The sequence below is a fragment of the Diorhabda sublineata genome, chromosome 10 (assembly GCF_026230105.1).
Source record: "Diorhabda sublineata isolate icDioSubl1.1 chromosome 10, icDioSubl1.1, whole genome shotgun sequence".
Classification (NCBI taxonomy): Eukaryota; Metazoa; Arthropoda; class Insecta; order Coleoptera; family Chrysomelidae; genus Diorhabda; species Diorhabda sublineata.
The window spans coordinates 10,143,414-10,169,935 of record NC_079483.1 but is presented as its reverse complement, the minus strand read 5'-3'; the positions used below and the strand labels follow the sequence as shown (position 1 = coordinate 10,169,935).

Genomic DNA, 26,522 nt, shown 5'->3' with positions numbered 1-26,522 from the left:
TAGACTAGTAAAAAGAATTGCCGGCCCAGTGGAGTTATTTGGTTTCAACTGGAAGATAGATGACGTTGGTGAGGATGGCATCGGTTGCAGGTCGCATAAAGATGACGATGACGGTGACGGCAACGGTTTTAAGTCATTTATAGTACAGAGAATTTTATTTGATATTTTTTTCTTCTGATTCTCGGAGTCCTCCAAATAGCCCTCAGCGACAGTAGTAGACTTCCAGCCACCCAGGCGCTTTAGGTTGGTTATTCCTTCGCCGGAGTCTGCTAGGAACGTTGCCGAAGAACGTCTGAAACTGTGTCCTGTATAACGTTCCGGATTAGGTAGGCGTAAATATGCGGCAATCTCTGCTGGCATCTTACCAAAAGTGTTTACGCCAACACATTGAACTGAGCATTTTCCATTCTTATAATGAATAAAAAATCGGCGGTTTGGAATGGTAGGTGGTCGTAAATCTGCGTACTTTCAAATAGGTTCCATCATTTATTTCTTCAGATAAAACAAATGATCTTGACGAATGATTTTTGGAATCAGAAATTTTCACAACAATTAGATTGCCTTTATCTTGAATGTCGTCGACAGTGATATTTACAAGCTCGGATCCAGTGCAAAAATGGTACTCACTTTAATCATCAGGTATACCACTAGTGCGGGAAAGTGACACTTTCAAAACTAAAATGCGTGCAGGAAAGTGGGTTAAAACGCACGGTCGTAGAAAAAATAACTTTTCTAAGTGGAAGGCTGATGGAATTTGTATGAATATAAATTTGGAAGAATATAGGGAATCATTTTTCCATTTGAAATTGATGATTAACTTCCTGATCTAATCGATATTCAGGTTTACTCATTGAATGTTTTGTTAAATTCAAAAGTTGATCATATAAACCCTGATTAATTCATATATGTTTAGAAAATTCATCTGGATCTATTTCGTTTATTAAAAAATATGTTATGGTTAAATAAATGTAGATATTTATGTTCAAATTGAGGCCGTGTCGAATGTCGCTTTATATATAATATATGTATTTCTCCACACATTTCATACAGTAATAATATATTTTGAATAATTCGAAATCGTTGATCGCCGTTCAAATTTGTTTACGAACATGCACTTTTAAGGTTATGTCTATTAGTGAACGAGTGTCATTCTGTGCAGCTTTCTAATGGCGAGTAAAAAGAGAAAGAGATTGGTAAACCTATGTTCTTTCCCTCTCTCCTAATAGTACAATTCTACTTACACTAACTCTAGACATACAAATATTTGGTGGACGCGTTTACAAGAACTCATATGACATTTCCTTTTTATGAAACACCGTTTCTACATAGAGTAGCATCGATATTATCATTGTGAAATTCGAAAGCATCCATTGTTGTTCGTTTTATTCAGGTAAGTTGGTTTATTACCGTAATTATATCACACCTCTGCGGACCTTATCTATCTTTTATAAGTATTCATAAGCCTACAACAAGTTTTCGAATTATTGCCGCTGACACGGGTTAAAATTCGTAATTATTTGTCATAGGTAATTGTGAGCTGGTATCCGAATATAAAGTACACGAAAATGACCAATGAAATTTTAATTCCCAAGCGCTACGAAGAGAACGTTACCGGAACGGTATTGCGCATTAATTTTTGAGAGTTTTATGTTATTACAGTGTGCATTGGTGTGGAGTTGGCGAGAACGACATATTTGATTGTGACACTTGTTTTCACGAGGAATTTTGATTATGATTACCACTCCTTTCAACCTATGAAAATGAAAATAAATATTGTCCTAGCACCAAAAAACAGAATCAACATATTGAATCATTCAATTCTAAAAAACAAAAATCTAAATATCGTTTATCAAACTCTTATAGAAAATAGCTATACAGAAATAGTGTAAACAAGATTATCAATTACATACAAAGCAACTGTGAAAGCACTGAAATAACTTCTTTATTAAGGTATGGTTCTATACCACACCTGGTCCAATGATCACAAAAAATTCAGAAAATACTCAAAAATATTCACTCAGAAATAAAACAAAAAGAAAAACTTTCACGACAGAAAAATTGAATTTACAGTTTTTCTTGTATGAACTGTGACATAGGCCAAACCAAAGAGATTGCATAACCTTTAAACGTGATTATGCCCTTTTAGAACATGTAATTTGTATGGGTCACAATAAGAACTTTACAGAAACCAAAAGTTTATATATAAAAAATAAATAAAACGGAAGATTGATTTTTGAATTCTTCTATATGAAAAGTAACCAATCTAGCTTGAACAACAGATATCACACAGAAAAAATCAATCAAATTTACATATATTCGTTAGATTTATTAAACAACTCGAGAGAAACTAGTCTGGTCGTTTTAGAACTTGAATACAAACACCATTTTTTTAACTAACAACAATCACATTTCAATTGATTATTCTTGCCACTTCAACCTAATCATAATATCAAACAAAACATATTCCTAAACAAACACATTGATAAAAATGAATTTGAAACATTTATTCTAGTCAAACATTCTCGTACGATGATTTTTTTTGATTTTCGACATGTTTTAAACAGCAATATACCGAGTAACTAGCTTCGACCTAACCATGTATCGCTGGTTTCTCGAATTCAATCGTGATCGTACTTCGCTACAGGATGAATTTCGTGAACGTCATCCAAAATCGGCTGTTGTGCTAGAAAACATCGATTCTGTGCAAAGAAATGCTAAAAAAATTCACTTGCGACAAGCAACGAATCTATGAATGAATTTATGTCTATAAACTCAAAGCTGAACACCAATCAACTGTATGGTTCTTTCAAGGCGAGCCAAATCCAACAAAAGTCTTCACTTCGAAGAAAATGGTCGCCTATTTTAAAGTAATAACTGGACATATCAACACCGATCCATCAGAGCAACGTATAATTCTAAATAATACAATATTATTCGCTAGAAGTGCCCGAAATCGCAGAAAACGAATCATTCTCCATCCCAACAAAACTAGCTCTCGCACATCAGTTCAAACAAAACCGTTTCTGAACAGTCAAAACATCGAATAGATGGATCATCCGCCGTATAGTCCTTGTTTGGCACACAATGATTTCTTCTTATTCCCGCAGATAAGAAATAAATTGCGAGTTCAGCGTTTTTCTACACTTGAAGAAGCGGTTGGTGCGTTCAAATCACAGATACCTCAATCGAAATGAAAGATATGAAATTGATTCAAACGCATGCAAAAGGTATTGATCCCAATGTCGAATATTTTGAAAAACAGTCCAATTATAAATATTTGTTCTTACGTGTCTATCTCAAAACTTTATTAGCAACCTTCGTAAATTGAGAGGACAACGTTTTTCTATGCCTGAAGATGCCATTGATGCGTTCAAATCATATGTTTGGTTCAAACGTATGTAAAAATTTATGGATCCTAATGAAAAATATGTAACAATAAATAAATATTTTTATTAATTTGTCTATCTCATAACTTCAGTAGTAACCTTCGTAGTTGGATCCCATTCGAATGAACCTTTTCTTATATCAATCTGATCCACTTGGGTCAATCCTAGTATCCCCTCTTGCTACAACGAATTGTGACAAAAATCACACTACATTTTATGTAAATTTTCATTGAAACATGAATTTTCAAAACAAATTTCCGTTATATTATTCATTGAGTATATTAATTTTTTTATTGAACCCTCTCCCTATAACACCTATTCCCAGATTTTCAATTTCTTTATCGAGAGTTATCGGGACACCTATTTCCATTATTCAATAATATGAATCGATTATATATAATGGTCTCTTGAATTATAAATGCTATTAATAAATCATAATTATAGTCTTTATTATGAATGCCTAATACGATTATTGGTTTTTTTCACCTTGTAGTTAAAATGGGTTTAAAAGAATCCATTTGTTACATTAATAAAAATCAATTTTTCCTCAACCATATATTTTGAGAAACAAAGTTTAATTACAAAAAATACTGATTATTGTAGCCCAGAGATGCGCAGTAGTCTTGACTTGGGGAGTCGCAAACTTTGAAGTAGCTTCTTTGGTAATGCCCATCAAATATAAAAACGTTAATAGATTTATTTTAGTATTCCATATTTTATTGATGTTTTCATTTTTTTAATCATCTTGATGAGTTTCTAATCTACTTTTCAAATATTCAGTTGTTTGTCCCATGCATCTTGATAATGTGACTTTTAAATATATTATACTGTACATATGGTTTGATTCTCAAGCTCTGCTTTGTCTCTCAATTGATCATATTATCTATTATTTTTTTGTGGTTTACTTTGCTCTAAATAATTGTTGTTTTCCTTCAATACTTCTAGCTCCATCAGCTGCTATTGAAACGATTTAAATTGATTCCATTGGACATTGGACATTGGAAAAACATATATCTGACAAAAACCGCAGCTTGTACCGTGTCTTTTATGTCGCATAGCTCATCGATAGTAAATCAGCAGAAGGAAGTTGCTTATCTTCCGAGGCAGTTCTTTAGATGCACGTGTAATTCTTGACGTGTATTACAGAGGAAAAGGCGAAAAAAGCGAGGGAAAGTAGCTGAAAAATAGAATCGATGCCCAATCCTTGATACGTCTAGAACGATTATCAATTTTATTTTTATAAAATCAATAATATTTGCATATGGTATTGAAGAGCCGCAATTTCATATCCAAACTCTGCCTCTAGCTCTCTCGGTTGTTATTCCTGTCTTAAGGCCGCTTGACATGATGCAAGACAACGTGCAAGGAATTGCACGCAATTTATTGCAAAGTCAATATATTTCATGGATGAATATTGTATTTTATTTAATATTTGTGTGTGGTATAAAAATGGAAATAAAAAACTAAGAAAAATAAACAAGAATGCATGACTATAATAATTGTAACTTCTGCTTTTGGAGTGTGATGAACTGAGAAGAGTATTAATCATAATCATAACCTCAAATTTTATTTAATATTTTGCGCCTAGCTTAACAATGAAACTAAAGCAAAGTTTTACGATAGTCAGCTGATCTGTTGAGCCAAAAGTAACAAGATTTCTCCCTAGAATTGCAGCTTGCACGCAATGGAATGACATTAAATCGATAATGTTGCAACATCTGCGCATGCTTTTGATCAAGAAATATTGCATCTTACATTGCATTGTACGTTTTATTGCATCATGTCAAGCGGCCTTTAGCTCTGTTATTTTTAAATTGGTTTAAACCGGTAATTTTTACATTGTTTATAAGTGTTTTTATGTCTTAGCAGGTTTTTTTCGGAGCAATCGTTCTATTTTCCGGACCTAGCAGGTTTTTCTAATAATTTCTAGGGTGACTAAAACAACTTTAATTAGTTCGTTAATCAGTCTATATATTTCTTATAATCACAGTAACATATTTTACTGATTATTTATTGAACTAATCAGTATTTTAGTAAAAAATATTTGACATAAAACAAAAAATGGAATAATAAACATCTTAAATCCTCTTTTCATAAAATAATAGTTAAAGTAGGTTAAAAATCACTATTTTTCTTTTTTTTTCCTAATACCAATAAAATTATTTATTATCAACACTTTATACCCTAGTACGAAGTATACCTAGTAAGAGGTAGGGATTTTTTAAGTAATGTAAGTCTTGGAACTGCTACTGTATAAATTTTGTAGAGCAGAAAATAGTACGTGAGTCACCAATAATGATTTTCTTTGTGGTAATATTTGCCACCCATCTGGGAATCTAAGTTTGTAATTAATATGACCATTTGGAGTGTACCGAAGACCTCTTTCACATTAGCATCTTCTTTAGATCGACTAGGGTGAATGCTTTTATGGAATTTAATCCCATTAAACTTGAGAATAAGAAGAATTGTTAGCTTATATATTTTAATTCGTATTGACGCGGTTTCTTCCTTGCAGATCTACAGATGGATATATACTCTGTTGGTATATGAATATCTTTGTTTTTTAAGCCCCTTTCTATGGTCGAATGAATAGAGTCCGCCTCCATTTGCGTATGCTCGACCTCTATCACGATATTTCAATTCCTAGCTGTAGTAGGTAAAGCGTTAACCAAGACTGAATTCCTGTTCTGGTAAGTACACCCATCACTGTAAAAAATTACTTTCATCGGTTCAACAGATTCATTCTGGAGTACAACATTTTTCTCTATTAAATCCATCCAAATACTAGAAGCAAATTCTTTGGAATTTAAGTCTCCACCACTTTCATTCCATAAATAACAGACACTGTTTTTATTTTTGAAATTGAAATTTGTCAGGTTATGTGTTTGGAGCTTTGTTCGGTAATACAAGCTGCTTATTTTGGATTTAGGAGACATCAATTAAGCCTGTAGGTCTACTGTAAAAACAATCTTTTCTTCTTCTTTATCCTTTTCTGCTCTCGCTCCTTCTTTTTTAGTTTAATACGCTATTTAATCTACTACAGGTAATTTTTCTACTTTATATAGGATGAATAATCCTAAGCTTTTGTTATCAAATGCCTCTTCGAAGATACTGAGAGGAAGAGGCTTCACATTTTGTTGTTCACACCACCTTCTTACGTAAAAGTCATAAACACCTTTTTTTGATGTCCATTCTGGTAAAAGGTATTTTTTTTCAGTTTTTGCTCGGCAGTGATGTGACTCCATGACGGGTAATTAGCCAAAAATTCAGTAACTCTTCACACCCTTTCACAAAAGGTTTTGATGTAGTTGATTGCGCTTGATTTTTCCATTTTAAGACCGTCCATCTCCCAATTCTAAGAGTATGAAGAAACATAGTTTTTCAAACTCTTAGTCGTTGATCTTGTAATTTTAGATAATAGATTCAAACTTTAAAATCTTAAATCAGTAGGTTTATTCCATCGAAAACTGCATGGATACGTTATATCGCCGAAGACACAATACAAAATATGGCGTCAATCATGGAGTTAGCCGCGAAATTTGAATTATATAGATTTGGCTATTTAACGCACCACATTTTTTGCCAATTTAACAAATAGAGTGGGTTTACCTGGTTTTACACGTTCATGTGATTTGTTTTTTCTTGCAGATGGTATAAAAAATGTCATTATGGACCAAAAGTGGAGCTAGCAGGTTTACACTCACAGCCGACGATTTGTTGAATTTACTTATGGAAGTTTTGTTAGTGGCAGCCATCATGCAGTTTTAAAATACTTGTCAAACGACATCCAGTATTAATTTAAGAAATATTTTTACTTTGCATGTAATTTTTTGCACGTTGTCTTGCACTATGTTGACTATGCTGACTTTAGTGCAATTTGAATTAAGTGCTGTTCTTAACAAAAATATTTCTTTCCCATTTCTTTTCAGTATAACTTCATCTAAATAGTATTCAAATTAAATTTCAATATTTGTTCTAATAAAGGGAACATGACACGGTCGAAAATAAAAATAAATGAAAACAAATAAAACCATCGATTTTTGATGAATTGTTAGATAACAAAACTACGGGTTTAATTGCGTGTGTGTAGTGGTAGACTGTTTTGTTGAAAGTGGGTAAATAAACACTCGTTTGACGTTCATTTGAATCGGTTTAACATCAGTAGTACTTAATCCATTTAGAATATTAACATTGTTGTGGTTAAATACATTTCTATAACATTGATATTCCAGTTTGAACAATAAATATTTTGCTTTTCTCTCGAATATCTATCTTTATACATATCTCACAGTTATTTGTGAATCTGAATGAATTTTCGGTTTTTTCTAAATGGTTTTTTTTGTATTTTGAAGCAAGATTTCATCACGAAGAAAGTGTGAATATAATAATAAATAAGTTTATAAGCTTGATTCATTTTATTATATAAGTGTGGAATAGTTTACCTCACTTCGAAAGTACACAAAACCTTATTTCTAAAATTATGAAAACTGAATTATATTAGAATGTAATTTGAATCATTGTAAAGTAGGTATCGAAATTCAGTGTCATAAGAGTCAGTGAAAGATGAATAGCTACAATAAGCGGCAAATCTATAAACCCGTCACTCAGTTCATCAAAGTTGGACGTAATTTCCTTTTTACTTGTTAAATCTTTTTATAGGTTTGTTTTTGATAAATCGACTCGATTTTTGTTATGTTATCATAAAAATTATCTATCTATTAGAAAATAAATGTAAACAGTACATCATTATGATTATAAATATGTAGGAAAGTGTGTGTAATTGTAAGTCAAAGCAGCTTATTGCCTCATTGTTCATTATTAAGTAACTATGTGGAAAATAACACTGCTGTCAATAAATTAGCATTGAAGTAATAATATCCACAGAAACTGAGGGGTTAAAATTTGTATGCAATATCACCTTCTCTTCATTATCATTCGATATCTGACGAAAATCTAGGTTTTTAAATTGAATAAGGGTGTGGTAACTAAAAATTAATGAGTTTTATTAGTTTTAAACCTTCCGTTAGTCGCTTGTGTATCCAGGAGATACATGCAGTATGCAGCATATTCTTAAGTCAATGTGTCTCCAATCATTTCCTAGAGCAAAATTAGCAAACATCCTTTTGTTCCATTGTTATGGCGATAAAACCCAAATGGCGGCGGTCATGTACCTGCTCGATACACAGCGACCATCGACGGTACGGTTTTGTGTTCAGAAAATCGATTATAAAATTGTTTTTTCAACAATTAGTGCAAAAAAAGTGTTTGATTTTTCGAAACCGGAAGATGTCGAAGAACTCCAACGACTAATGTTTGAGGAAAATAATGAATTTAGTGCCGATGTCGCCGACGATGCTTCCGATGAATCTGATGAATCAGATTCAGAGGATCGGGTCGAAACAAGATCCATTGATTCAGACACCGAACATGGAATTACTGACAACGAAGAGGAAGATGAAGCTACGGAAAAGGTTGATAATTATTTTGTTGGTAAGTACACTAATGTTCAAATAATTTTTTTTGCTAATTTGAAAAAAATTAGGTAAAGATGGTACACAATGGAACAAAACACCTCCTAAAATTTCAAAAATGCGTCCCCATAATATTCTAATGACATCAGCAGGTGTGGTTGGAAATGATGCAAAAAACGCCAAAACGGAGCTCGAATGTTGGAATTTATTTTTCATTCCATTTTCGATTTATTAGTAAAATATACTAATCAACACATAGATAATGTATGTCAGAGATTTGCTAGGGAAAGAAATTGCAGACTTACACACAAAGCTAAATTAGAGGATTTATAGGGCAATTATATTTGCTGGGTGTATGGATGACAATGTCTGAAAAACGCTTTAGGTTTTTGATAAGGAGTCTAACATTTGACTGAGAAACCAGAGCAACGCGGCGTCAAGTGGATGAATTGGCCCTCGTGAGAGAGCTTTTTACTATTTTCATTGAAAATTGCCAAAAACATTATCATCTAGGCCAAAATGTGAAGATCGATGAAATGTTGCCAGGTTTTCAAGGTAGATGTTCATTTAGGCAATATATTCCATCAAAACCAAACAAGTATGGCATAAAAATATTTTGTCTTAGTGATGCCAAATTATATTACAGCACCAATATGGAGATATATTGTGGACTACAACCTGAAGGACCTGTCCAACAGTCCAATTCAGCGGATTCGGTAGTAATGCGGCTTTGTAAACCCATAATTGGATCCCGTCGAATGTTACTGCGGAAAATTTGTTTACTAGTTTGAAGCTAGTAAAAGAACTGGAGAAAAATAGGATATCATATGTAGGCACACTACGAAAAAATAAAAGGGAAATTCCCCCGGATTTTGTATCACTGAAGGATTGCGATTGTTTTAGCTACACAAGAGATGACACTCTCGTTTCATACGTTCCGAAACATGAAAGACTGTAGTATCACTTTCAAGCATGCACGTTTCATCTACAAAAGTTTCCAATGCCACTTCAAAAAAAACGGAAATAATTTCATTTTACAATGATGCAAAATCCGGTGAAGATGTTGTCGACAAACTATGTGCATCCTATAATGTTGGCAGATCAACCAGAAGATGGCCAATGGTGATTTTTCATCATCTTATGAACATAGCGGGTTTGAATTCCAGGACCATTTTTTTGGCTACCCAAAATGAATTTACTTCAAGAGTAGAGTACTTGAAAAAATTAGCACTAATTTGGTAGACGAGCAACTTCGGATCAGAGCCCAATTTGAAAATCTTCCCATGGAACCCATGAACCTTGATTTAAAATATAAGCTTCAAGAACCTGAACCAGAAACGTCGAGGGCACCAAAACGACAAAGTTGTCGGCCATGCTATCAGCAGCAGAATAAGAAAACATCATTCAGTTCTTATCGTTGTCAAAAATGCGAGATTGTACTGTGTTTGAAAAAACATTCAAAGATTATTTGCGAAAGTTGTTTAGATACTTTGTTGTAAACCAGATACTTGATTAATTTTTGGAAGACAAATATTATAAGCATTAAACATTTTTGTTCACGTGTTTGCAATTTATTCTTATCTTCTACCATTATTTGCTTCTATTAACATCCATACAATTGAATAATTACACTTGTCAAAATTAATTTCCACTTTTTCAAAATTGCCTGCAAGTATTATAGGTAGCCAGGTAAGTGAATATTGCTAGTAGAATATTAAAGAAGCTTATTAAGGCGTAAAGTAATAAATTCATATTGAATAATACATTATTTACATGCATGTATCTGAGAGATACATAGCGATTAACCGCGTCACAAGAAACCGCGCGCCTAATGGAAGGTTAAGTATTTCGATTGAAAGAAAGTCGGGATCACTCAAAAGCTAAAAAAAAAGAAAAGAAAAACTTTATTTGGAGTGGCTTACTGAAAACAAAGAGGCAGTTTACGGAAATTGGGTAGAGTATTATTCAAAATCGATAAGAAATTTGTAAACAGCATTCTAAAAGGACAGACTGCAGTTCAAAAATCGAAAAAATCGGCACACAAATATTCTGACAAGCAACCAATGGAACCAAAATCAAATCTTAGAAGTCTTAGTGATGAATTTTCGTCGAACAAATATTTGGAAATAATTATCGATGACAAGTCATATTTCACTATTGACAGGAGTGAAACTGTGAATAATAAGATGTATTATTGTCAGAAAGGCGAGGGAGTGAATTCAGAAGACAAAAAACGTTCAGCTCGAATGTATTTATATCTCCTCGTGGTTGTTTTTCAGCATACATTTAACCTTGTGGGAATTCTGTAACCACCAAAATATATGGACAAGAATGTGTTAGATCTAAATTAATTCAGTTCATGAAGAAAAAGAATTGTGGAGAAAATTTTGTGTTTGACCAGATACGACAACTGCTCATTATGCAAGGGACGTTGTGAAAGCTTTTGCAGAATGCCTCAGCTCAGGCGTCTTTGTTGAAACTTTAAACAAAACTCAAATTCTGAATGTGATAAGCAACAATACATGAAGAAATAGCAAAAAAAATTCTGAGAAATTTCGAAAAAACCATATTAAGTATTCCAAAATTTATTAGGATTTTGGATTTATTAAAAACAAAAATTGAGAAACCGAGCCGAATATGTGCTGATTCAGTTATATAAAACGAGTGTTACCAAATAAATGAGTTAAAATAAAAAAATTCGTACGGATTTTCTTCAAATCCTTAGTGAGATAAATGGAATCTAAAGATAGAAGCGTTTTGTGGATATTCAAAGTTTATATTTTGATGTAAAATATTACAGTATATAATTTTCTTTCACCAATATTCACTGATTGCATTATCAACTTCATTCATTTGATTTATAAAAAATTGTGTCAGTATAATTTATTAATATTCTTTGAATTTGATATTAATTATTATAAACGAAGTTTTTATTTCGATTTAATTAATCATTTTTTCAAAGTCAAACTCATTACATGAAGGTGGATTTTTTATTTTTTTCGCCACCTTCACATTTCTTTAAAATTATAATTTTTCATCAAAAAAGTCTTATAGTATGGCAATGAAATATTGTACTTACAAAATATTCGAATTTTGAAATTAGAACACTATAATTGAAACTATTTGAATGTTGGAATCGTGAAAACGCGCGGAAATCTTCCAACCCCCGAGCGTGCCTTGACAGGACCAAAACAAGCGGTAAACTGCAGAACTTCGGAGTTGTGGATACTTCACGAAGTTGAGGAAAAATGCAGGTAAACACATGCGCAACGCGGAAACGGTATGCGTGTAAGTTTCATGTTGATCTCGATTATTTTAGAGTTAATTATTTCGTTTCCCCATTTGATACTATCAGAGATACTGGGATTTACTTAAGGTTAATCAAAACATCATATATGCTTTTAGATAAAGTTATCTAACAGGCTTTCAAGATAATCCGAGTACTATTATAACGAAACGAAATGTAAACAAAAACTTTTCATATGTTCAGAAGTTTATATTTTAAGATAACATAAACAGTGGATGCAACAAACTTGAATTTCTTTTGTTAGTCCAGTATAATTAGGTATTATAGAACAAAAGGATAGATCCCAGTTTTTGTAAATTTTTTGTTATCAAGTTAATAACCCGATATACGGTTTCACAAATAAAGTTTCAAATTCACTGGTTAGAAAAAGGGTATGAGGAGAATGGAATTCCCTAGAAAAATAACAGAGCAATTTTTCTGCTCCGTTAGAAATCCAATGAAATCAATTGAGTTGAAGTCATCTGATTGAAGAAAACCAATCAGTACAACATTATACAGATTGATAAATGCTAAAAAGTTCTCTCAAGTTTGTTGCCTATAGGCTTTCAAGCAACAAGCTTTCCAAATATGTTATGAAATTTTTTCTAACAATTTTCAATGTCCTTGGGTTTGGAACGCCAAAGCTCAGGTGTCACACTCCATCGAGCGCCAGTTTTTTATCATTGTATGCATCAGTGAAGAAGAAAAAATACTTCATGGGTCAGTTTGATGATGATGAATACGCTGAAAAATTAGAATTGGGATATCATTTCGTTTAACAAGACAAACGCATAGCCCAGAACAATATTCAGATAATGATATTTGAATGTTTCAATATTTTTTTTTCTAGACCTCCCAGTCGAATGATGATGTGGCTGAAAATCTTTTACCGGCTTTGCTGTTAGAAGATTAACTAAAACTTTTTCCCGGAAATCTAAGAGAATCTCTTGGGTTACCGTTTCATAATTGGAAACTACCGTTGAATATGCCAATGGCAACAACATGTCAAAACACACGCGTTTCCTTGGACTAGAAAACTAGAAAATCATCTGGACGACACTATATTTTGCAGACATATGAGCAATTATTATCAACATCCCTATTGTTCTTTTATTTAGTTGCAACAATGTTTTACGTTTTAAAATCGTTTCAACCAACTATTCTGGTATTTTCAAAAAGTAAAAGTATAGGAATTGTTAACTTGTTTTGCCTAAATAGCCACCCAATAGTTTTTTTTAATACTGATCCGGTATCATATGCCAGATATCCTTGACTACATAAACATTATGTTTATAATCCATTGTCAATTGTCAACTCATAAAGTATTGGGAGTGTCGTGATCCTAGACAATAATTTGACAATATTCGAAACATTGAGGTGAAATAGCACATAATACATAAAGATTACATTAGTAGACTCCTTTGAAGCGGAAGAAAATATTTTCGGCTCTTCTTCCACGCCCACCTACTCATTCTCAGAAATATTTGCGCTTTGTGCTATTTTTTTTTTCTAATACTCTTCGGCTTTTTGACTTTCATCTATGGCGCTATTTTGTAGTATCTTTCTTTTTTCAATCAATAATTTTATCACCGCTGGAACCATCGCTTGAAAACGGTTCACTTTAGCTATCTTCAGATGCATCTGATATGTCTATTAAATCTTCTAATAATTGAGTTTCAGTTAACTGCAATCCTTGCAGCTTAGTGTGTCAAATTCAAATTTTATTTCCATTATTCATCATTTGGATCTCTGAAGATATATACCTAGGTTTCGAAAAGCGTACTAGATATTAGCGTAGTTTTATCGAAAAATCCATAATGAACCTAAATCAAATTACATTTTGATATACGATTATTCGTTATGTACATTAGGTTAAATCCATTTTGTTATGTAAACCCTCATATTCAATATAATGAACATTTTCACAATATGAACGTCACACAAACAATTAAACAAAAAACATATGCGACAAAATTCAGGAGATAAAGTTTTCCAATTGGAAAAATTCGTGTATCAACAATGGCAAAACAAAGCCGTATTAGAATCGGAATAAATCTGTGTTGAAAGCCCCGTCAGCAATTCCCGCAAAATGATTTGAATTCATATTACATAAACGTCAAAACAAAAACAGAAAATATATTTAGGTTTTCATATATTCACTGGATATGTTATTAATCCCATTCATGTACGAGACTTGTTTGAAAGGTTTACGACCTCAACTTAGAGATTTAAGCTATAATAAATATTTGCGCATGCGTTGAGACATTTTTACTGCAATTCCGACCATTTTGGATTTGTTTAACAATTGTATGAATGAATCGTAAAGATATTTATAAAAAGTGAGGAAAAACGACTACGCAAATGAAAGCGATGTTAGATACTGTAGGGCACTATGTCAAAGATACGGCCCTAGGGCGTAACAATAAGGCCCGCGATCGCAATGTGTCACAGAAAGAAGAATTATGATTTTAGAGCTTTTAGACTTCATGATGTTTTGAATACTCTCAAGTGTACGGATGTTTATAAGTAATTTCAAGGACATTTTGCATTACGTGACCCTATCCAAATCAATTGATTATGACAATGACTGGTGGATTGATTGTGCCTTTTTGGTAGTTATGAATAAACATTTGACTAATCTGAATATAAAGTTAAAAGGTAAAAATCTGATTGTCACTCAAATGTATTCATATTTATAAGCCTTTGAAACAAAGTTTTAACATATAAATTAATTAATTATAACGTCTCAAACTTCGAGAGAATGTTTCTTCTTTCATTGCTTGAAATGAAAAAATCTGAACTGGACCAGTAATATGTCTATCATTTGTAATTGCACTACCAACTGTTAAGCGTATAATCGCTTGGGATATATCCAGCATGCCCTATAAATTCCTAACAAACAGGGCTATTGTCGTTTCGGACCTACGTAGACTCTTAGTCAGGAATAATATTCAAGGGTAACGTAAAGACAAGCAGTCCTCCACTGCTGGAGTGATTGCAGCCTTCTCCGTTAATAAAACGTAACAAAAAAAAAATTCTCGTTAAACTAAATCATATTGTCTGTACGATGACCCTCGGGCGAACAAAAAAATCAAAAATTGATAAAATTGCGGCATGTTGAGAAAAAAGTTAAATTTTACCCAAAGTTTTGGTCGTTTTTGGCCTGCCAAAATTCGATTTTTGATCTGATCAAAAAACTGGAGGGTCATCGTATAGAGAACTATATAGAGAAGATGCAAAAAAAATTTTATAGCCATCGGATCATTTGTCTCCAGCAAATTCGAAAAATGCTGTTTCGAGAAAAACGGGTTCAAAGATGAAATGATCGTTTTCACTGTTATAAATGGATAGTAGAAAGAGACGGCAGACTCCAAACAATAGCTTAGGTATGTCCCGTAGCCAATGCAAATATCTAACTGCCGAGCGGCTACTCTTTTAAATGGCTGTAACTCAAAACCTATTTAAGATATCGATTTAAAATTTTATTATGTTTTTTTGAAGGTATAACCTATCGAAATATAAAAAGAAAATCGATTTTTGGAAAATTTAGCAGTGGGTGTGCCCCTGAACACATCATCTTCAATTCGCACCACTCAGGAGTGAAATAAGTATGCCAAAAGTGTCGCCAAACTCAATTAAATGAAGATTGCACCTGAAGAAGATGAATTAGCACTCATACTAGAAATTCTCATCATTGTCTAAAATCCTAATTTTTCTGCTTTAATTTTATCATTTGTGTATTAATTTTCCTAGAATTGCTTCTTGTTTCATGCTAGCACCAGAATTTTTTTGCCAGAAGTGTTCGAGACAATGAAGGAAACCAATCGCAGAAGACTAATTATTCTCCACCAAGGCAATGAGAGCTCTCACACATCAATTTTTGAACGGTTATAACATCGAATTGATGGGTCATACGCCGTACAGTCCTTGTTTGACACCTAGTGATTTATTCTCATATTTGCAGAGCAAAAATAAATTGCAAGGTTTTTCTACACCTGGAAATGCGGTTGATGCGCTCAAAATGTTTTGGATGTACCTCAATTGATCTTTATGGAGAATATTTTGAAAAACGATCTAATTATAAACATTTGTTTTTACAAATCCTCGTATGCAAAATAATGTCGATGTTTCACATTTCTTGAGGCATAATACATATTATTGAGCATAAATTGGAAATAAATTGCATATAATGATCACAAATTTCATAACTTCGGACAAAAACCTTTATTTATTATTGCATTATTACTAAAACTGAAGACTGATCCATTTTTAAGTGGAAAACTGATCGCTTAATGTATTTTTACATGTTATCTAAACGAACAGTGGAATCAAGACCAAAGCTTGTTCTATGCAGCCAAAAATAATTAATAAATTGAATTATTAGTTCAAAAACACTCGAATTGCAGATAATTAAAAATAAATTCAAATTAAAATTAATTTAAGAGTTCGCCAACTTTTAACATCTTGGTTTAATTCCTCAATTTTGTGAGGTTATGAGCACAGAATCCGTTAGGTTAGTCACTATTGATTATTGTTTGTTTGTTCTATGGTTGCGAAAATATTATTCCCATTAATGCACCGATTTCCGTCTTGATATTTTATTTAAAAACTGATTTCAAGAAAAAAGGAGAAAGCAATGCCTGAAAGTCAGCAATATCCTGAAACACTGATAGACAATGTAGGGAGCTTTCCACATTTGTATGACAATAAAGCCCATACAAGAAATTTCTATTGGTTTACTAGTAATTTATGATCATCCTCAATTCACTGTATAAACACCAAGAAAGTTCAGCTTAATGTCACTTCATTCCCCTCGTTACGGTTTCATGATTTAGTGGAACTTTTCCTAATTTTCGCAACCCTTTTCTTTCGGTATGATTCAGATCCATACGGCATCACCGTTTCAACCATACGCATTGTGCTATTGCGATTGTGAAATTAACTATTCGTGTGCATTTCCGAAATTTGTGTTATTATCGTTGTTACGTAGCCGTAATTGACTTTTAAACTCTGTATAGCAGAGGTTATAGACCTAGTGGATTTATTGGCAGCATTCCACTAAACAAATTATTGATGTAGCTTTAGGCTTCAACGCCGAAATTGGTTTCATATGGTGGTACACGTACGGATTGTCAAAATATCCAGAATTATTTATTTATTAAATTGTATTATTCAATTCATCATAAATAGGATCGTACAAAATACCATATTTAATTAATTGCCTGTCTATAATTGTAAAATTCAGTTTACGTTGTGTTGTGACTATCTCGCCAGAGCTGTATCCCAGGTTATTAATCAAAATACATACATTTCTTTATTTCAAATAGTGAATATTAGTTTCTATTCCTCACAAACGTTTTGCTAAAAATTTTCCACAATTTCCCACCTGCAATCTCAAAAACAAGAACTGCAAATTCAAATTGAGAAATTTTCAAAATATTATGGAGACTTCTAGCCAAAAAAAAAAAAACAATAGCAGTGTGTAAGAAGACGTTCTTGCAGATCTTCAATATATCTGAGGACCGTGAACAGAGATTAATATATCTAAACGCTGTATGTCTCTAGAACTTCGTTGAGAGGATTGAATTAGCACATTAGAAGGAAATTGAATATCTGTTGAAGAATTTATCAATAAGAGCGCCGCTTTTTCTTCAACCTCCGATCGCTCTGTGAAGACGCTATGCGGGCAGAAAAAAGTGCTGTAAGCGACTGCGAAGCTCTCACACTACACTTTCGGCTATTGTTAACATTCAGGCGTCAGTCGGCGTTGTGCTAGAGCCACGTAAACATGTCCGCAATTATTGATGCTCCCGCAAAGAGTGAATAGCGAAGTTGATTCTGAAGGCCATAGTGCTGCAGAAATCCAACGGAGAATGAGTTATGTGTATGGGGAAAACTTCATGAGTGATGGTGTTGTGCGTGAATTGTGTCGAAAGTTTAAAGATAGTCGTAATTATGTGCATGTTGAAGGGGGCCAATTACGCAAATCTGTCGTTTCAAATGACCTGGTTCTCAACGAGTTGGCAGAATGGTTGAGGAAAACCGCGGACTCACCATTACTGCTTTCTCTACGAAATTTCCAGAAGTTCTGGTCTGTTCTGAACGGTTGGGCTATATCGGCGGCAACTTTCTTTGAAGACAAATGTCTCAATCTCTTCAGTGATCATGTCGAAAACAATCTTTTAGTAATAAAATTATTGTTTTATATGAACTTTTCTTTGATTTATAACCTATCGTAGGTTAAAAAAAGAAACGACCTTGTAGTTTGGAGATGTTGAGATTCATTGAATCAGATCAAAATCATATAGTATTCCTTTAGTGGTTGAAGTATTTAAATGTTTTGGAAAATTTCTTTCATTTGGGCACATCTACAGCTATACAGATGCAAGAAACCCAAGCTGCTACAAACGGACGAGCTGTTCAACTATCATCATTTTTACATTTATTTTCCTGGATTTATCAATAGTTTGAGGGTTGTTTAGTTTTATTGATTCAGATCAAAATTAATTGGTATTTGCCTAGTGGTTAAAGTATTTCCAAGATTTGGAAAATAAGTTTTTACAAGAGAATGTAACATCAGCTTTGGATCTTAAGTTAATGAATCAAGCTCTCTGGAATGATAAAATATTTAGCTTATAAAAAGGGAGAGGAAAAGACGATATGAATTGCAACAAACCAAAGAAATAATTCCAATTTTACATTTTATTGTCAAAAAACCTTAAAGTTAAAGTGTTAAATATAATTTCTAAGGTTTGGTTATTAGTGTTATGGGATTTCTTATCAACAAAGTCTTCATTTCATGTTTCAAAACGTGCTGTAATATTTTTTCATCAAATTTTTTATACGGTGAGAAAAATTAAGTCACAATCTTTCTTAGTTACTTAGTCAATATAAATTTCTTTAGTTTCCCATTTCGTAGACCTTTTGAAATGTTTATTCTTCTAAAAGTTTTTAATTTTAGTTCTATTCTGTTTTGAAATTAGTTTTTTTCATAATTTTTCAAATAAAATTGACGTTTCGTCTTTTATTCAAGTCTTCATCAAAATATATTTATGCACTTACAATAAATACACTAAACTATTTACTACTCACTACACCATACACTAAGACTTATTACTAAACACTCTAAACTTATCATATTAATTTATTCAAACACACAAACAGATTATTTACTTGATCCCTCGCTATTTAAACAAAAATTAATTCCCGATAATTCTCGATAATATGTAAACAAAGTTAATTCTATGAAAACGACCATAACTAACTGCGAATAGGTTATAAAAACCGGTAACAAAGTTTTACGCTTTATTTCCACGAAATTTGTACACGGTGTGTCCATAAAATTTTCGATTCTATTGAAAAAATGGGGTTCACGGTCTCTCTTGAGTCTCTCTCTCTCTACAACCTTTTTTCCAAAGAAAACCGAATGAAAAGAAGAAGAAAGGAAGAATCCACTACACAGGATGTCAATTAGGATCAGTATAGAGTCCATTTATGGCATCATTAACATTGGCGAAGGTTCCGGTGGAAATTTCGGAATACAAGTGCTTCATTCAAGATAAATACTGTCAAAATGTGAAAACAGGTTGAATTTTATTATATTTTTGCCTCTCCTTTGTTTCAGTAATGAACGAACTAATTTGATTCTATTATATTTTCCGAGTAGCCTTTCACGTACTATATTTTCCTTTTGTACCGTTTCAGAAAAGGGATCTCAATTTGATTATTAGGGAAGGGTCGAGAAGTTTGTTTTTAATTATAAAATAGCTAATTTGTTTCTGGTTTCTGTAAAGATATTATCACGAAATTGAAGCTAAATACTTAGAAAAATTATATATAACGACATATTTCCATTAAATTATATTCAAGTCAAAGTTGGAGATCAGAATCACAAACTGCGTATGAAGTTGGAATGAAAACGCAACGCCGGAAGTATACCTTTGAGGGTGTGACCAGTTTCGAATCCTTTGTAGAAATAATAAACGAGGAAAGGAAATTACGAGAATTCGAACTGGTTACGTAGTATATCATCAATTTCGCCCTCTAATTTTGTGCGAAGCACTCAAATGAAAATCTTCATAACAACAAAAAGGATAATAGCCACATATGATCAAAAAACGAATAATCTGACGATAATCTATAAATGAAATTATGAAACTACTCGGATAATTAAAAACCATATTTTGTGATCTATTGACGAATTTCAAAAGGTACAATACAACAAAATAAAACTGAGGAATTGTGAAGTAATAACTCAAGTTCATTTTTTAAAAATAAACCCTCTCTACGACGGTCAATAATGCTTCAATGTGCTTATTGCGATTTGACCTCGAATATGCTACTTGAACTAATCTATGTTACTCAAATTATAACTGTGGACTTGGTATCTGAGGTATCCTCGCAAATGAATCAATAGTGGACTACGAAGACGTCATGGAATATCACCTCTTTTCGAAATCAATCTGCTTCGGAATATCTGATTCAATGGAACCTTTGGACTGGTAGCTCTGTTTTGTTGAGACTAAGTCCTAGAATTCTCTGTTATTTCACCTCCGCACATTTTCAATGAGAACAGGACCGATTGAGGCGTTTCTCACAAAAACCACCATGGTTCAGTTTCGACTTTTTTGGGAAAGTGGAAAAACTTTATGTCGCCCAACGTTTTGCTTAATTTGATTTTTTCTTATGTAAGACATATTTTATTTTATAATTAGCGAATGGCGACCGAAAAAAATTAATCAAAATCTTGGTAATATTACAAATAATAACGTAGATCTTCCTTTTTTTATGGAGAATGGTTATTTTTACTAGAATTTCTATAGAACTGACTATTTTTAAACAATGTTAAGTTGTAATAACCACAAAGAAAATCGGCATCATTGTTTGATCTTCTACGCCACTGCTATTGTCTTCGTTGTCTATTTCACCTTCAGGTCCAGTACTAGTACTGGTGCTAGGCTGAGCAAGGTTTGATTGCAGATTGAGATAATAGTAGACATTTTCGGGAACTTTCAAGCACTTAGCAAGATTTCGTAGAAAACCTAGCTTCTGGGATTTAATTTGAATCTCATCTTGATACAGGGGCCTTAATGTTAGTTCGGTACCAAGCTTCTTCCAGTGTCGCAGATTTATTGTTTCTCTGGCACCTGTGTTAGATTGCATAGTCTATATATAGTCTACTTCAGCAGTTATTTTATCACTATTACTGATTTTATTTTGATTTGGCGTGAAAAATGGCTTTAGAGCTTCAGCCATATAAAAAATCTTTTTTTTCTGCTTTCAAAATCTTAAAAGGAGCCAGACTATACTTTTGCAGTGTTTTTCCTTTTTTTTTGTCTCAATTTAACTAAAATCTTGATTGATGGGCTGTCGGGAATGTCCTCGAATAGGAAAATAATATTTAATGGTTTTGAAAATTTCCAAAATGTGAACTAAGGCCATCACTAAACAACACTTTGTTACTTATATCTGCCCTGTTGAAATAATGCAACAACAAAGAAGTAACATCATTCTGGCCTTTCTTGCCAACAGTTTTATCGTACACGAACATAGTTAAGTCATTGGTTACCAAATCATGCACTCCAAAAACATAGTACTAGAGCTGGCTGGCAAAAAAAACATCACCAGTTTCAATATGGGGCAATTGCAAATTTTCCTTTGCTCTAAGTTTTCATTGCGTTTTGAAAATTTTTCTCTGTTTAGATACTAACACGTTCTTCTAAGTAAGTGCAAAAATTCGATATAAATTTATCACAAATGGTATACGTGTCAGATCTCGGCAGTCCAAACTTGATATTAAATGATATTGTGAAAACTAAACAATATTCTTTGTAGGATACATTAATATGAAACTTCCCTAAAAACGTCTTATACATTGCTTTGACAGAAAGTGTTTCTGGAAGGTATTATAATCTGTTTTGATTTTTTTGTTTCGAATAATGTGATTGCCGAGCTTTAAATGACTGGATATGGGTTTTTATCCCGCTACAGGCTCCAGAATTCTCTTATACCCGTAGTTATTCCTTCCTTTTCTATCGTGTGGTGATTTACTTTGTAGCAAAACATTATTTTGTAGTTTTTATACTCTCCCTTTAAATATACTTAAAAACGCCTTAAAGCATACTGGATATTATTTGCCTTCCACTCTTATCTTATAAGAAAACACTGCACTGTTATTAAACGATTTTATTCTGACATTTCCTTCATCATCACCTGTATCACTAACTTTTCTGGATCAATCAAGCCAACTAAATAAGAATCTTGTTCATCCTTTGACGCCATGCTATTAAACAGAGTAATCTGTCGATTATTCTTGTTCATATTTTGAAAGCACTTTAAACGAACACCTCAAACAAAATATCTACTCAATAATAATATGAATACTTCAATAAGCGCCAGTAGCTCTAGCCGGAACTTGTTTTCCCACGTGATTTATATATGCCACACCACGTAGTTTTTTTCCTTTATAACTTTATACATTTTTTTTTTCTTTTTCACCACAAATATCGTTAACACTCGCCATGCTCACTAATCAAACATACCGGGACAATGGTGCTTTTTGCAGGAATTCGGTTGGACTATGGCTGTTTTTGTAGAACTACTTGATCTTTTGTCGGCTGTAAATTCTTATTATGGTTCTTTTTGTAAAATCTGACTTTCCCGGTTAAACAGATCCGAATTTTAGGACTATGGTCGCTTTTGTAAGAAACATCTCAACTGTTCCTCTATCCATTCTGTCAATTTATTGTCATACAATAGTTTTAAGTGCATTAGTTCCAGTTACAAGCATTCTTACGATTTAAGAACTCTTTGATATTCAAATGATTCATTAGAAAAAAAAATATCATGAGATTTAGAAAATCAATCAAGCATATAATCAACAAATGCGAGCTTATCTCTGTAGTTATTTTTTTTTAAATTCTAGTGTTATTTGGAATTGTATGGATGCAATTAAGAATCAAAGTTTGAAATTCATTGTAAACTTTGTTGCGATAACTGTAAGACAAACCAGATCTTCTCGTACAGGTTTCTGGACACTCTTAATATTGTCTTCGTTCCTAGATGATCTAGAACGATCTTTTGCTTTAGCTTTAAGCGTTGAACCGGTCTATACGAAACGTTTTACCCATATTCCAATTGAATAAGCACTTGTAGCTTCACTTCACTCATTCGCAGTAGTCCATAATCGTCTGGTTACAATATATGAACGACAGATAATTATTTCAATAACCAGTTTGCAAAATATTTTGCTATTTGAGCTCAAATATTTTGACGGGTATCTATTATATTGAAAGATCATTAATGCATGGCGCCCTTCTTTCAAATATAGGAATAGAAAATAATCCGAGGGGATTAACTATGGCGAATAGGGTGAATGTGGTGGCGATTCAAACTTTAATTCAATGAATTTGGCCACTACACAACGGATGTGTTGAGATAGTTAATGGAAATTATTTCATGCGCCTCTCAAAAAACCGATACTACGAACTTACCTACAGATGGAATGGTCTTTGTCTTCTTTGGAGCCGTTTTCCCTCTTCGCTCCACTGTTTCGATTGCTCTTTTGCTTAGGAGGTGAAGTAATAAACACAGGTTTCATCCATGGTTATGAAACAGCACAAAAATTTTCAGCACACAGCTTTGAGTTATTATGCAATGTACCACACATTTTTAAATGTGTACTATGTCTTCTAACTCACGCACTTTCAGTCGACGATCATCTAGTACCGCTTTCTGGAGTTGTCACCTCATTTGGTCGACCACTGTGATGCTGGTCTAGGCAGTTGACACAGCCTCGTTCAAACTCAGCACTCAATCTTTTACTGTTGATAACGAAAGAGCAGTCTCAACTAAAGTATAATTTGGGTCAGCATTTATATTGGTTGGGCTAAGTCCTAATTAGAGGAGATACGATTACGATTCGTATAAATGCCAATACAGTTTTTTTGTCGGTACATAAGGCTACTAATATTTGTAAGAAATACTGTCAGCAATCTAGAGCCTTACCAATCACAAAATGCAATACTCGTATGTTATCAGGCTCGCCAATCGCAAAGTACGATCAATTCTTTGTTTTTAATTTGCTAAATGCCTATAAGTGACCAATACTAATGATGGAACATATACAGTGTATGAAGAAAAGAGTAATTAACTGTTTCGAAAGCGGGTAACTATATATTTGAAAGGAAAATTCAACTAAAACAACTAAGATTACAGATACTTTATCACCTTAATATTCCTTCAAGTTCTTTGAATTGTTTTGTACAAAATTGTAACGTAGACTTTCCTCTGTTGATGATGATTCTTATCTCTATCACTAGATAGTGAAAGGCGATAAAACATGGGTGGCTTTCGTTGAAACAGATTCGAAAAAACAATCTATGGAATAGCCATATTCGACATCATCCAAAAAAGTCGAGTTTTGTTACTTCTAGGATTTTTCTAAGATACTTCATTCTCGTTGCTCGTACTTTGCTTTTGATCTTCTATGTTTTTATTCAGATTTCGCAGCACAGCAAACAAATTAACATAAGAAGATACTTCTGCCCTAAAAATGTATTCGTTATATAGTCGTATACACTTACTTCACTCAGTATTTGCTTTTTTTTCTCAATTTATCCCTGAGTATTAAAAGTCACTAAATCATTTCAGTGTATCCCCATTCGGACTTTTTTAGTTTTCTCTAAAACTATTAGCTTAGTTTGCTTTTAATCAATTTTCATATTATTTTTATTCAATTCTTCATTCCACATCCCAAGATTTGTGGCGAAATTTATTTCAAAATCTCAATAATAACGATTATCAATAATAATAAATGAATTCGAAGTTTTTCCTATACTCGCGAGACGGATTAAATTATACAATTCGAAATTTTGATGTAAGAGTACGAAATGAGCTCCTGGTTCAACCACTTCACCCACAAAAATGTATTTTATCATCGAGTACGCAATGTCAGCAAGTTCTTAGAGGGGCTACGACCGAAAAAGAATTGTTGGGGGAATTAAATTATAGGAATTAAATCATATTTGGCGCGAAGTAATTTGCACTTTGAAGAGAAGCGAGTGGTTTTTCGGGATATCATAATTTGAGATCGACTGTGATAGACCGAGCGTGGAAACGGATTTTCATATTAGAAAGTTTGATGTTCCATTCACGGTTCAATGCAAAAGTTTTTAATTTATATTTATGTGAATTTTATAGAAAAATCTAATCTGAGGATATTATATTCAATGTATTTTTGGTTTCAATTCTCATTCAAGTTTTAAGTCCTGGCAATTGATACGAGAATTTGGATGTGGTTGCTCCAATTGCGTCTCTTTTTCTAATTTATACTCAGTCCTAAAGACACAAAACTGAATTGTATCTTTCACTAGAGGAACTTAATTTTCCAGGAATTATTGCCATCACTGTACATTGGTTAAATACTAATGATTCTGTTATTGTCAAGAACTATACCACAGTACGCAGATTTAATAGAACTAATTGAACTCATGGAAGTACTATTATCATGTCCATAAATAACAACTTTTCTTAGATAACACAGTTCAATGATATAATATCTGAGAAAGTATCGTCTACCACAATTTCGTGGTCGTTCAAAATCGGTTGTGGTATCAGAAAACATCAATGCCTCGCGTAAACTGATCTAGAAAGATGATCTTTTGGTAAACCTTGAGATTGAGACATGTTTGGGCATAAGTTCCACTTGCATACATTCAATATTACATTAAAATTTCTTCGCTTTGGATACCACATAATTTGACAATCCTTCAAAAAAAGCTCATGTCGATTGGAGCGAATAAATGCTGGAAAAATTTGATCGCTATGATTCAAAAGACATCTATAGAACAAGCCAAATCCAATAAAAGTTGTTCGCGTATGAAGAACTTTGAACCCAATGGTCGTTTTCTTGGAATAACTGAATATGTTGGCACCGTTCCATTAGAGAAACGTAGAACAGTAAATTTGGAATGGGACACCGACATTGCGAGCTCTCACACATCAGTTCATACAAAAATGTTTCTGAACAGTCAAAACATCGAATTGGTGGGTCATCTGCCGTATAACCCTTGTTTGATACCCAAGGATTTCTTCTTATTTCTGAAGATTAGAAATAAATTGCGAGATCAACGTTTTTCTACACCTGAAGAAATCACAGATACCTCAATCGAAATGGAAGAGATAAAATTGGTTCAATCGCATGCAAAAGTGTATTGATCCTAATGTAGAATATTTCGAAAAACAGTCCAATTATAAATATTTGTTCCTCCGTGCCTATCTCAAAACTTGAGTAGCGACCCTCGTATTAACCAAATACAAATAAAATGTCAGCCGGTTCTATATAAATCCAAATGAAAAATTTATTGGTAAACTAATAGG

At 33.0% G+C, this 26,522-nt stretch overlaps 1 protein-coding gene and 1 long non-coding RNA gene across 3 annotated transcripts in view; one reads left to right on the top strand and one right to left on the bottom strand.

Annotated features, from left to right (window-relative positions):
* Positions 1-7,147, top strand: part of LOC130449805 (uncharacterized) — a 62,412-nt gene extending 55,265 nt beyond the window's left edge. The window contains exons 2-3 of the long non-coding RNA XR_008910501.1: positions 5,902-6,076; positions 7,035-7,147. This is a non-coding gene — a long non-coding RNA (uncharacterized LOC130449805). The remainder of the gene's footprint in view (positions 1-5,901; positions 6,077-7,034) is intronic.
* LOC130449804 (uncharacterized) overlaps positions 1-12,173 on the bottom strand; it is a 149,874-nt gene extending 137,701 nt beyond the window's left edge. The window contains exon 1 of one of the 2 annotated variants that reach the window (XM_056787823.1): positions 11,937-12,173. The gene's annotated coding sequence lies outside the window, so the exon portion shown is untranslated. The remainder of the gene's footprint in view (positions 1-11,936) is intronic. The other variant, XM_056787822.1, reaches the window with a different exon arrangement.
* Positions 12,174-26,522: the final 14,349 nt, after the last annotated feature.